This window comes from Cibotium barometz, chromosome 53 (assembly GCF_041138505.1).
Source record: "Cibotium barometz isolate CiBa-2024 chromosome 53, ASM4113850v1, whole genome shotgun sequence".
Lineage (NCBI taxonomy): Eukaryota > Viridiplantae > Streptophyta > Polypodiopsida > Cyatheales > Cibotiaceae > Cibotium > Cibotium barometz.
The window spans coordinates 11,647,244-11,661,899 of NC_141098.1; the positions used below are offsets into that span (position 1 = coordinate 11,647,244).

The window sequence follows — 14,656 nt, forward strand, 5'->3', positions numbered from 1 at the left end:
AAGACACCCTACTTGCTAGATATGTGTACATGTTGCAGTCATATGTGTACATGTTGCAGTCATATGTGTGCAGGTATGCTAGCATATACCACATGCCTATCAGGCAATATAGCACATCTCTTTGCTATATTAGCTCTTTGCTTTTTTGAGACAATGCAAATGTTTAAGAAATGACAACCTGCACACATTTGATTGCAGAATTCACTTTTCTAAGACTTTGCAAAGGTTTTGCTAATGACAATCTCCATAAATCAGATTTAAGAAATGACTTGCATACAAATCAAGTTTAACAAATGAGAACCTGCATACATATTTGATTGCACATGAGACTCTCTCAACAATGTTTTTGCAAGGTTTCAAAGAAAGGTTACTATATAAAGAGGATACATAGAAAAGCTTTCAAGCAGCCTCATACGGCATGGCATTGTAAATGGACTCATGAAGTTGAGGGGATAAATAATACATCTTAGAGGCAGCATCCACAAGGGGCATATCAAACTTGATTGACCTAACTAGGTGATAATATGTGTGGCTCACACCCTTGTCATTGAGCAGTTTGTAGTGATTGGGATTCTCCATTTGCTGTTTATAATAAAGACCTATGACAACATATGTTCCTCTAGCACACTTGTTTTTCAAAGTGTCCTTAAGAACCTTCTATGTCTTCCACCTTGCTTTTACACATTTCAGCACATAGAAATCTACTCCTTCTACGTTATTAGCCTTTGTGTTGACTGTATAGTTGTCTCCCTCGACAAGAAGATGGCCAAGCATATCCAATGATCCCTCAAACATGGGTCTCTCATCTTCAAACTCAGCCACCCTATCTAGTATATTGATTGGTTCTTGCATATCTTCCATGTCCAACCCTTCTGTTATAGGCTTGAGAACAATATGTGACCATTCCTGGATATACAACTTGTTAGAGCATGATCTCCAATGACCAGCTATACATGCATTGCAAAAATAAGCCAAATTTATTGTTTTCAACTATGTCGAGTCTAGTTTGCAAAGCCCACACACAGAATGTAGGGATTGTGTCCCCTTGAGTGTTGCACATCCCCATGCATTAGACCTGTCCATATCATCTGCACTTATTACTAATAACCAAAACGTTTGGTGAATTTAGGGACCATTGCTAGTAATGTGGGCATACGAGCTACTTGCACCATGAAACATAGTTTTCGTTAAGAAAGCTACAACGTCAGCGGCATTTTGAAGAACTACACCATCAGACTTGAGTTGTTCGTGTGTTAATGTCCTCTTCACTACTGCACTAGCACCGTCATGTTCTCCCTTGCCATGACCTAAAGCAAAAAAATTCCAAGTCATCTCCACACCTATCAGTTTGTAAAAGCGACCAACAAAATAAAACTGTGAATGCACACCATCAGACCACACCCAGTGCTTTCAAAATTTCAAACCTTGGTCTTTAAGCAATCGATTATGAAGTTGGAAGCAATGTTGCACAAAGAGAGTATCATGCTTCTTATCATCAGAGATATAGAAATGCATCTCCTTGATTATGCTTTGGTCGTTTCTTGTACTATGCCTATATATGTAATGTGAACAAGGATTGTGCATTGATCTGAGTGCCAATACATGGACTGTATTTCATTTTGCTGTTTGAATGAGTAGTTCTCAGCAAAATCCATTACAAATACTATGACATCTGTAGGGAAATTCTTGAGACACTCCCTGTAGTACTGATGAGCTTGCCATATGTACCTGAAGTTATGCTTAATGAACTTTGATGTGTGGTGTTTTAGCATCATTAATAACTCTTGGATAACAACCTGCTTGATGGATAACACTTTTTGTTGGTTGGTTACATCATGTCTATTTTGAACTTGAATATCCTTAAAGACTTGAACAATGACTGTCTTTGTTGTCTCCTTTTCTTCATGACACAAGCGTAGTTTTTTAAAACCGCATTTATTGCATTGCCCCATGATACATATGAAAAATGATGGTATGTGGAATCCTCCTCCTTTTTGCATAGACAAGATTCCCACAGTTCTGTAATTCCAGACATGATGTGCTCGTGTGCAACACATTTTCCCTTAGCTGCTACTGATTTGCAAACAATACAATGACATTTGCACAAGCTTCCATGAAAGCCAAAAGCATCTGAGTGCATTTGATTGAAGAAGGCATCTTTTAGGTATAACATTTGTATGTGGTACACACAGCAACATGTGTTCTAGTCCTTTAGCTTGCGCACAAAGAAAGGTTTGAGCTTCTCGAATGAGCATTTGCCAATTTGTAGATGAGGATAAGCAGACTTGAACCTCAAAAAGTACTCTGTCCGCAAAAGGAACATAGACCATGAAGAATTTGTAGATGAGGATAAGCAAATGCACAATGCTATGTATTCGCAAAAGAGGTCAGCTATATAGTACATGGTTATGCATTAGTACTATGCTATATAACTCGTACTGATTGCTATGTAGTACATGTGAGCAATATAGCACATGCACACTGCTATTTGTGGATCTTAGACTTATGCATCATTGTACAAATGCTATATAATTGGTTCAGTGCTATATAATTGGTTGAGGTGTTGTAGAGAGTGTTATATAGTACATGGTTATGCAATAGAACCCTAGGCTTTAATGATGTGTGATATATTAGGGGTGGTTCATTGAACATGTGCTATGTAACTAGTTAACTGTGCTATATAGCTCGTGTGACTGCTATGTACTACATGGTCATGCAAAATAGCCCTGGGGTTAGTAGTCAATGTGCTATACCAAGGTGTTGTGAGCTATATAGCACAACGATGGTACAATGATAGTGCTGCATAAAACATTGATATGCATCATATCTCTATGCTTGAGTGATCATGTGCTCTATGAGTAATTATTTCAGTTATATAGCCCGTGGACAATGCTATTTGTGAATCTTAGACTTATACATCATGTCTCTATGCTTGATCATGTGCTCTATGAGTAATTCTTTCAGTTATATAGCCCGTGCACAATGCTATTTGTGAATCTTAGACTTATACATCATTATACAAATTCTATATAACTGGTGCAATGCTATATAACTAGTACATGGCTATGTAATAGAACCCTAGGATTTAATGACGTGTGCTATATTAGGGATGGTCATTCAACATGTGCTATGTAATTGGTTAACTATGCTATATAGCTCGTAGAGAGTGCTATTTACTACATGATCATGCTATATTAGGGATGGTCATTCAACATGTGCTATGTAATTGGTTTATAGCTCATAGTAGAGAGTGTTATTTACTACATGATCATGCTATATTAGGGATGGTCATTCAACATGTGCTATGTAATTGGTTAACTATGCTATATAGCTCATAGAGAGACTGCTATTTACTACATAATCATGCAAAATAGCCTTGTGTGTTAGTCAATGTGCTATACCAGGGTGTTGTGAGCTATATAGCACAAGGATTGTGAAATAGGAATGCTATAGAGGACACTTATATGCACCACAACTGCTTGCTTAAGATATCATGTGCTATATAACTAGTTACATGAGCTATAGAGAACATGCATTGTGCTATGAATGGAGAACATGTGCGTTTTATTATCATGAAACTTCATTGAGTATGTGCTAGGTAGCAGTGCATAACTTGTAGAGAGTGCATGGTCATGCATCATGGCTTGAGACTTCAATGACATACTATATCACAGGTAGTAAGAGCTATATAGCACAAGGTAGTATATATCATGGTAGTGTGAGCTATATAGCATTCTTCATTGAGTAATCCATGACCTCTACACCATGATATACAAGACATGAATAACAAACTACACTCTTATCCATAGTGGAGGATGTACCTAAGATTCATCCAGCAAGTGTACCGGATGTTCAATTGATTGCTTGCAGCTAGAAGCCGACAAACATCTTTCTTGTTTGGAGACACCCTTGTATGCTCCGTCCAAAATTTCACTACTATTTCCTTGACCTCTTCAGTCAACTAGAATGGGAACTCTTTCTTTTACATGCTTCCAGTGGCAATGGAGAAGCCTGAGCATTACTACTAGCTCTACTTACTGCAGCATAAAGGTTTCTTGGGTGAATGTTAAGAAGCTTTGCAGCTTGAAGAAGGCTGAGTTCTTTGTCACCATATCCAAAAATGTGATTTAATCCATGAACAAGCATTGTTAGAGTGTTGCGCTTCAAAAATAATTCATCCGAGGATCGTGGATTCTTCAACACCGGTAATGAGCTACTGATTGCAGAGACCAAAAGAGAGAGACTTTTTGATTTGTCCTCTATATATGGTAGAATCTATTCATTACTGAGGACTTGCTTAATGATATCTACCCTGTCATTTTTCCTGTCAGGTTTAAGCTCTATCAAAATGTGCTCAACTAGGTGCTCTACACTTTTTTGTTTCCTTAATTCAATGTCTTCCTCATTGTCTATGACTTGTGATTGGTTCTGTAACCAACGCCTTTTTCGACACTCCGGAGCTCTTCGTAAAAGCTTCATACTTTCTAACTGCATCCTGTTCATCTTTAGTGAGAAACTGATTTCTTCTTGAAGAATGGGAACGTGCTTGAAATGAAATGAAATGTTCCTGTGAAGAGTTGCTTGCAACCATCAAATGTGCAACAGAACATCCTTCCCGATTTGATGCCTCTATTCTATCTTCTATGCCTTCCATTAAACAAAACCAAGGATAGATATGGAAATAGCCTCAAGAAGATATGGAAATACCCTATTAATCTCTTTTTGTATGTGTGTGTGTGTGTGTGTGTGTGTGTGTGTGTGTGTGTGTGTGTGTGTGTGTGAGAGAGAGAGAGAGAGAGAGAAACACACAGAGAGAGAGAGAGAGAGAGAGAGAGATGGACAGAGGTTCTCTATACGACTCTCTATGTGTGATGATGAGGAGATGGGCAGAGAGATAGGTACAGAGAGGGAGGGGGAAGAAACAAAGGCTTCTGAAGAAAGAGGAAACCCAGGTAGCAACCTCACTACGTGGGAGTTTCAAATCCATTATACATATAATTTAATTTAATTCTTTTTTGTAACTTTTGAAACATAAACCAACCCTTGAAATATAGCGCAATAGCTAGTGTCCATGGACACAGCTATATGAGCCACCATACCATGCATTCACCCATGTGGGAGAGAAGAATAAAATTCTTGCCATTTATAAGAAAGGAGGGTAGCCCAGGGAGGATGAAGTTTGATTTCAAGTGTTCTCCATGCATAGATGATCCCTCAATAACAAGTGGATGCCTTAAACTCTGCCACATTAAACCCTATGCTTAGAAGGCTCTCCTCATCACCAAAAACTAGGTCAATAACCTCATCATCAGATTCAATCTTTATGACAAATGAAGCTTGTGAAACCTTTTGACCCTTTCTGAACTTCCATTTCATCCTTTGTGTAGTCCTCTTTGTCTGCATGAAGAAATAGATAAGCAACAAATTCAAAGTAGTACTCAAGAACTTTGCACTTTTTCTTATGCAGAGGGCAGTAGAGCAGTGTTCAAGACAAATATTTATCCTCTTATCTTCTGAATAGGCATCCCACCTTCTTGACATGCTCTTCTTTTCAGATGAGGATAGGGCAAAGCTAGACATGTGAACATATTGTGATGATCCCTCATTTATAATTTCTGTACTAACCAATTTACTATATGCCTCCCACTCTTCCCCTAACATAGAGCTTGCCATGTCCTTAACAATTTGTTCTAAATTAAAGGGCACATTGAATATAGACTCAACAATCTAGAAGACGTTCATTGGCACTAGGCTCATCTGTTACCTCTTCAAGTGTCTCTACATCTTCCAAAGGATCATAGCAATAAACCACCTGCTCCATGCTCGAATTGCTGGATGCGCGAGGACAAATAACTAACAAGAAGTGGAATTGCCTATCACATGGTGAACTAAAGGTATGAGTGAAGGGGGAGGAAGGAAGCCAATCCACGGCACGAGGACGAATAAAGGACTAGAAACAAATTTCCCTATCGCACGGTGAACTGAACGTTGAAAGCGCAAGTGGAGGAAGGGGCAAAAAAAAAAAATCTATGGTGAGAGGAAGGAGGACCAAAATAAAAAAATTAAATTTAAAGACGGCATGACTATATATAGATATTATTAGGACTGACGTCAAACATGTGCGATGGAAGTGAAGGGCTGATGTCACCGAAATGTGCCGTTGTGCCACATGTAGGGTTGACATCACTAGAGAGCCACGTGTAGGGATTATGTTAGCCTCGTAATGATGACATCACATTCTATAAAAAGCAGAAAATATTTATTTTTTTTGGTCAGGTACCATTGACGGTGTGAGTATTTTTTAAGTGATTATTTTTGAACTTTTTCGTAGCATCTGCAATCCTCTCTCTACGGTGCAAGTAGACCCTTCCATCAGACTCTGATAATCCTTATCGCACCGTGGACAGCGGCTTCTCAACCTCCTCCCTCTACGGTGTGAGTAGTCCCTTTCGTCAAGCTCCAATAAACCTTATCGCACTGTGGACAGTGCCTTCTTGCCCTCCTCCTCCCTCTACGGCATGAGTAGACATATCCGGCAGGCTCCGATCTCTCTTATCGCATTGTGTGGACCATGCCAGCTATGTCGTCGCCACCTTCTCGCCCTCCTCCCTCTATGGCGCAAGTGCTTACTTCCATCAGTCTCCAATCCTCCTTATCGCATGGTGGACAGTGCCGGCTTGTTGGCTTCCATAGTGCGAGTGTAGTCGCTTCCTCGCAGTATGGCTCGTACAAAGCAAACTGTGAGGATGGTTTACCCAGATCCCTCCCTTCCTAAAGAGCAAAATTCAGTGCCACAGAGCAAGATCCAGAGGCAACAACTCTAAGCAACCATTAGAGAAGAAACAAGTAAAGGGTAGAACCAATTTATCTAAGGCAAGAACTTTCCTCTAGAGATAAAAGAAATTGTTTGCTAAGATAAGGCAAGCACAAGAGGCTACACATCTACTCATCCCTAGGGCACCATTCCTGAGAATAGTAAGAATAATAAGTGACAGTATCAAAGGGCAAGGACATTATAGATGGTAGAGCAGTGCAGTGGCATGTCTTCAAGAAGCTTTTGAAGACTTTCTTATAGACTTCATGAATGATAGCTTCATATGTGCTGCACATGCAAGAAGAGTCACTTTGATGGATAAAGACATGACACTTGTTAGCAGGGTGAGGTACAGGTTAGATAAATTTATTCATCCCTTACCAATGAGGGATAAGAAAGTCTTTGAGATCCTTGCAATTCCCCCAGCATTGAAAAGGAAATCAAAGGCAGATAATATTAAAGTTGAAGAAGTTACTTCCCCTCCCAAGAAGAAAAGAAAGTTGGTTTTAGGAAATCTAAGCCAAATGATAAGAGTTCTCTAGAGGAGGAGGAGGTGAAGGAAAAGGTCTCACATGTGCATGATAGCTTAGAGACCCTTGTGCAATTGGAGAAGGCCAATTCTCAGAGGCTTTCCCAACAAGTACCAGGGCAGCTAATCTGCACTGTTGTTGGCACAGTGGAGGAAGACTATCTCTATATTGCACTTGGGGACATATACATGCTTATAGAGAAGGATAGGGAGATCAATGACAGTGTTGTTCTCATGTGTTTAAGGTATGACTACATTTTTCACATATGTATATTTTCTCATATATTAATAATGTAAGAATTTTTTCTATTTTGTTCATTCCTTTATAAACTCTTGTAGGGAACTTATGAAGGAATTACTTCCAAATCAAGTCAATGAAATATTCATTTGTGATCCCTTAGTGTTGTCTGCATTGATTGATATGAAGAAGAAGACTTCCGAGCAGCTGGCATCCTATTTCAAGCCAATGAGAAATAAGAACATTTGTTTTGTTGTTTTGCCATATGTAGAGAGGTTTGTCTCTAACTAATGATTCTTATGTGTTTAAATATTTGACATACAATATTTTCTTTCTTAAATATTTATTTTACTTTTTTCCAGTGGACACTGGAGTGCTTATGTTATTAATCTTCTGAGAAGGACTGTTATTTTCATGAATAGCCTAACTAGCATGCATGGGTAGATTAAATTGTAAGTAGTTCTCCTTAATAACTTGAATATTGAGCTTTATACTTTATTTTTCCTTCTAAGATTCATACTTTATTTTTCCTTATATTCAAATTTGATTTTTAATAGGGCATGTAAGAGAGCTATTGTGTGGCTATTGAAGATGAATATCCAAATTTAAAAAAGAAGGCAGAGTATAAGTTTCTGAATCAGCCAGGGGCTTTACAAAAAGATTCTACCTCATGTGGATGGCATGTTATCGCCAATGTGTGGAAATATCTTTTGTCTAAATATACCTAGATTAATAGCAGTGTAGGTTAAGTTAAAAACCCACTATTTTGCAATAAATGTTTACTTATTTTTTTAACTTATTTTCTATAGTTCTTGGTTCTTAAATCTGAGAATTTTTCTTAATTTGATAGACTCTTGAATCTCACAAGTTTTGGATGTGGAGTGTTCGTGCAAGAGCTATCAATATTATTTTGAATAATTCAATTACTTCGAATGATCTGGATTCTCCACCACCCCCAAGGCAAGCCTCTCCATCTAAGAAGAAGAAGAAGAAAATGCTTGTACATTCACCACTAAAGCATTTTATGTTTAAGCAACGAACTCTACAAAAAGAATCCAAGGGTGCTCCTCAACAAGGCACACATAAAGAAACCAAGGGTGCTCCTCAACAAGGCACACATAAAGAAACCAAGGGTACTAAATCAGGAAGTACCTCAAAGAAAAGTGGTCCTCAAGTGGGTGCCAAGAAGGGTGTTGGCAAGAAAGCTAAGAAGGAACTCAAGTTCAAGTTTGCTGGTAAGAATAACCAGAAACAGTCAAAGGATATGGACATGGAGACAAAGGAGGCCAAAACCAAAGAAGAAAAAGGGGGACATGGAGACAAAACCAGAGGAGATGGAGACAAAATAGAAAGCTTCATTCTCCTCCCTATTTATCATTGTAAATATTTATAAATTTTCTTCTAATTTTATAATCTTGTTTGTAAAGATTGAGAAATTCTCTTCTCATTTTGTGATGTTTTTTACTCAAAATACATTTATACTTGAGTTTCTAATGGTTTTGAGATATTGTGCCATAGTTGTCATCTCGTGACTCGAGTACATCTCTAAAAGGAAAATATTAGAACTCTTAAAGGGCTTTATAAAAAGATCTCTCAATATTGCAATTCTAAAAGAAAAACATAAAAAATTACAAAGACACAGCAATCATAAGATAAAACTTTTCATTGATGAACTACATACGTAAATTTACAAAATCTCAAGAGTCTAAATAGACTTCATAAAAAAACTCCAAAGCTTTCGTATTAAGTATCATATTCCTAATTAGCATCTACCAAGGTCTTCGACTTCATTCGCATTCGAATCTTTCTATTCTTTACCTTGACTTGTGCCCCACATATATCCTCACTTCCCATGATATTAAGGTGATCCCTAATATTTAGGAGGCTCCAATGCCTACTTGCACTTACAATTTCCACTGCACCATTGGGCAACCTAACGCATATGTTAAGAGGCAAAACAACTTGTTCACCCAACTACTATTTTTCTTCATCCACCGTTCATAATAAAAGCAAATGTATAAGGCAGCACGAGCTTTAAGATACCGAAATATAACACTGGACTCTACTATTTTGCACTTAAATGTATCATCCTTATACTACCCCTCTACAATGCTTCAATGCTCTCTCCAAGCAAAGGCAACCATGTCATCACCTAGTACTTTCTTGCACACAAACATGGCAAGTGTTTGTGAGAAAGTAAATTGATTGAGCATCTTAACAAAAGAGATGAATTGGACATACTCAACTGAGACCCATAGATCGAGATGGCTTTGCAAACTTCAAAGATCCTTGTATGTCACAAAGCATCTTTGATTTCATCACCATAACCATCCAAGCATCAAGAGTTGGCTATTCAATAGAAGAAAGGAGAGGAGATGTGATGATCTCTAGCTTACCAAACCCACCATCACGCATTGGCACCACATAGGAGTGTCGGTAAAAGAAGATCTTTTCCTTTAGAAGATCTGCACTGGTTTTACAAACAGTGCCTCACCAATGTCTGCATGGAGTGCTTGAAATGTTCCGATAAGGCTTCGTAATGGTTGCTTCTCTGCCAATTTGGAAGGAAAAATATCTGCAACCAAAAAATAAGATCATTAAACATGAAAGATGTAGTTATCGTAATATCACATGCCTCCTTCCTTCCCTATGATACTTACAATTGCATGGGAATCGAGTTTTTTTACGAAGATGTATATCTTGTGCCGTGTACACATGTTGTACAATGGCCACCAGGTCTCCATTGCTTGATTTTTTGAATCCCTCTAAATGACCCTTCCTATGAAGCTCCATCGCATCTCGTCGTCGAACTCGGTGCCCAATAGCAATAGGCTGTAGGAAAACCCAAGCACCCTTGCTTGCGAAATGCGTCTCTCACCCAAGCACCATCATCGTCCCTCTTATTGAGATCTCCTCAATCTCATCTTTTGGTCTTCTTCGTGGTGCAGCCATATCCATTGTGAAGCTATAATAGTGAGATTAGGGTTGGATGAATGAGATGGAGAAAGAAAACACGAAGATGCTATGCAGATATTCGGGTTTCGGGCTTGATGGATAATAAAGAGATGGAAGAGGAAGGGAGGAAGGTTAACAAGAGGACCTTCAAGAGGGAAAGTGGACTTGAAAATGAAATTTATGACTACAATGAAATTTGAGATGGGTTTTTGGAGGGAAAAGTGACTTTTGGGGGAATCTCAAAAAATTTAAAATTTTAAGGATTTTTTGAGCAATGAAAATGGTGGGACCATACCTAACCTAACCCCCCTAATTTTTAAAAGGGACAAGTGTAATTATTAGTACTGAAAGCCTAGTCCCCCTCCCTACAGCATAGTCTCTCTCCCTATATTAAAAGGAGACCAAATGTGCACAATACTCTATTCCTCTTGGTCCATTGCTAATTCCTTTCATTAGAAAAAGGCCCAAAATATGTTCAAATGCCCCCTAATGTCATAGCATGGAACAAGCTTGCACCCGCCATGGTCCCCCCATCCAGAATTGTAGGCGATGAGGCTTAATGCAAGTATTTAAATGAATTGTGCCTATGTGTCTATTACATGCAGAGCTCATGTATATATTACAAGTGGCATCCATGGGAATAGGGAAAAAGGTGGGCTGATGTAAAAGCTTCTTTCAATGAAAATTCCAACACACTACTTTCTTCTTTTGACACTTTTCATTCCGCTTTCTTCAACACTCTTTTCATGTAGCTTATGTGTTATGATAATGTATTTTAAACCTTCTAAAAATATTATTCTAAACTCTTAGATATAATGATAATTTGGGGATGCCTGGATTATGCTAATATTGTGGGTGATGCCATTTCAAATATGAATACATTTAGTGCAAATTGAAGTATGCTAAAGGATTCCTATGTTTGTTGTAGTTAGTTTGTATAACAGGGTGATTCCTGGAGTACTTACGTCTAATGAACATGTGTGTGCTGATGGTTTATATGCCTATGGAATAATTGTCTAATTTATTTTTGGATAATTAATAGGTAAAGAGGACTCAGAGGATTGAGACAAAAAGCACATAAATTATTATTTTCGAAAAGCATTCATAATTTTGGACAAGCTTTTGTATTTATGTGCTAGCTTGTGCACATTCATTTATTTATTTGTACAAGCTTAAACTTGAAGCTAGACTTACTAACATTTAGTTTGTAAAGCTTAAAAGCTTTTCCCCAGTCCCAAGTAATTTAATATTTAAGAGCTCTCTATTTTGGGTAAAGAGAGATCACCATGCAAGAAAAGGTACAACTTTTGTATTCTTGGAGACTATGGCCTATTATTGGTAAAATTGAATGCTCAAAATGCTCGTGTAGGGAATAGGCCACACATGAGAGGAGAAGATTACACCCAATGTTTATGTCATATAGAAGCTACTAGTATTCCATGTATGAATATTTTTTAAAGCTTGGTTTATGTTGGAACTTATTGGAATAGCTTAAGTTGAATGGTTAAATAATTATTTTGCTAGTGAAATTATTTTCGCAAATTCTTAGATGGGGATCCTTGTGTTAGACTGTTATGAGAATGTATTTTAAGCCCTTTAAAAAAATATTATTATACCCTCTTAGATAATTCAAGGACTCCTAGATTGTCTTTGTGTCATGCCAAATTATGTTAATATTTTGGGTGATGCCATCTTAATATTAATATATTTGGTGCACATTGATGTATGCTTGCGGCTTCCTATATTTGTTGTTGCAGTTAGTTTGTATGGCACAGTGATTCTTGGAGTTCTTATGCCTGAAACACCATATTAGAGAATTTGGGAATCTCCCAATTCCCATTTTTGAATACTAAAAAAGGGGGACATGGATAACATGTTTGTAAGTTTCTCAAAGCCCTATCATGTGACCTATCATTGGCAAGCGCTTGAAAAATGGGATCTAAAGAGCCATAAACCACTCATTTTGGATTAATGGTGTTCAAGTTATGGAAAATCCAAAGTCTTGACCACATGTCCCAAACTTGTGGGAAATTCCCAGATTCCCCAATATGGTGTTCAGATGATGAACATGTATATGGTGATGTTTTATATGCTTATGAAATAATTATTTACCAATTTGTTGTTGGATATTTTATAGGTGAGGAGGACTCGGAAGATTGAGGTGAAAGCATGAAAATTATTGTTTTTAGAAGGAAATCATAATTTTGGACAAGTTTTGTATTGCACATCCATTTATTTATTTCTACAAGCTTAAACTTGAAGCATAGACTTGCTAACATTTATTTTGTAAATCTTAAAAGCTTTTCCCTACCGCAAGTAATCTCTCTATTTTGGGTAAAGAGTGAGCGTCATGCAAGAAAAGACACAACTTTTGTATTTTTTGAGGCTATGGCCTATTATTAGCAATTGAATGCTCAAAATACTCGTGTGGTGGTAGGCTACATATGTAAGGGGGAGAGATTGCACCCAATGTTTGTGTCATACAAGCGCTAAGTATTTTCATGTGTTAATGTTTTTAAAAGCTTAGTTTATATTGAATTTGTTACAATAGCTTGAGTTACAATAGCTTGAGTTAAATGGTTGAATAATTATTTTTCTTGAGAAATTATTTTCATAATTTCCTAGATCAAGATCCTTGTGGTAGTGGTATCAGAGCACAGACTAGGTCAATTTGTGGAAGAGATTGAAAAAGATGAAAGGAATTAACAACTAAAGGCAAAGGTTGAAGGCTAAAGGTTCTTACTGAGACCATTGGGCAATAACGAAAGGGAAAAAGGAAGGTGGAAAACCATTTTTGTGTATTCAAAACCACTTCAAAAGCCAAAACCATTTTTATTCCCTCTTTTCCTCTTCTTAATCAAGCACCATGTGTTTAGCAAGAAAAGGAGGCTTCAAAACCACTCTTACTTCAACTAAACCTTTGATTTCACATCCATAATGATTCAAGGGTGGGAGACAACTTCCAATAAGCTCTCCTTCTTAAAGAATGTGTCTATTTTCAGCCTACTTGAATTTTGATTAATTGGAATAAATCCTAATAAAGTTTTTAGGCTTGAAAAAGAATTAAAAAGGACTAAATTAGCACATATTTCAAGCTTTTTGGGAGTTTTTGGCTTGCTATAAATTTATGGTGGGTTACCAGAGGTTCAGCCAAAAAAATAGAATTTTCAAAAATTTAGTAATTTGCAACTAATTTTAGCTTATTTTGAGCATAAAACGCCTACAAATAGCTCGAAAATATTAAAAATCCCAATTAATCCTAGAATTTGAGTTTTCAAGTAGTGGACAAAGTGCAAAGATTAATTTTGATCATACTTGGACATACACTCAAGCTCGTATACATGTAAGACTCCGTCAAATTATTGTGTGAAGCAAGACTCGAGTTCGCAGACCTTTGACAATACATTTTTGTTCACCTTCAATACGAATTCAATCCATCTCGAGAGTATTGAGCTAAGTCAATTTGTGTGCTTTATTTAATTATCTGTAAATTATTTATTGCACTTTATTTATTTGTTTATATGTTTGCACAAAATTGTCTATTTACCTCCACAACCCACAATGCAAGAGTAAATTACTGTATTTCAAGAGAAAATAGGAAATGAGCATGATTATAGGTGTGAGTTAGAGCTTTGTATAAGTGTTCTGAGCGCAAACACATTTTCTTTTAATTCTAATGAAAAGGAAAGTAATCATATTAAATACACTATTGAGGCTATGTTGCTTGCCCAGAGTTCTCGAAAAGATTCACGTATTAGCCAAAAGACATTCACTTCCCAAAATGATGATGGGAAGAAAGACATTCATGTGCTTATTACATGGCTTAATCAACTAGATGATTATTTTTTAGGTAAAACATTCTTGAAAAAAGACAAGATTAAATGTATCATTTGATTGAAAGTGTTGCCTTATGGTGGAATGTGATTAAGCAGGGCAAGCATCGACCTTATACATGGAAAGAATTTTCTTCCTTTGTAATACAAGGCTAAATATCATCAACGATGGGGTAGTCTACACTAAGCGGAGAAAGAGAATTTCCAGGCTTACATCGACAAATTCTAAGATATTCTATTATAGGTTCAAGTGATTGAGAAGGTCAAAGAAAGAGAGTAAAGAAAGA

At 37.1% G+C, this 14,656-nt stretch overlaps 1 pseudogene; it reads right to left on the reverse strand.

The window, feature by feature from the left end:
- Nucleotides 1-399: 399 nt before the first annotated feature.
- LOC147608292 (uncharacterized) overlaps nucleotides 400-14,656 on the reverse strand; it is a 33,747-nt pseudogene continuing 19,490 nt past the window's right edge.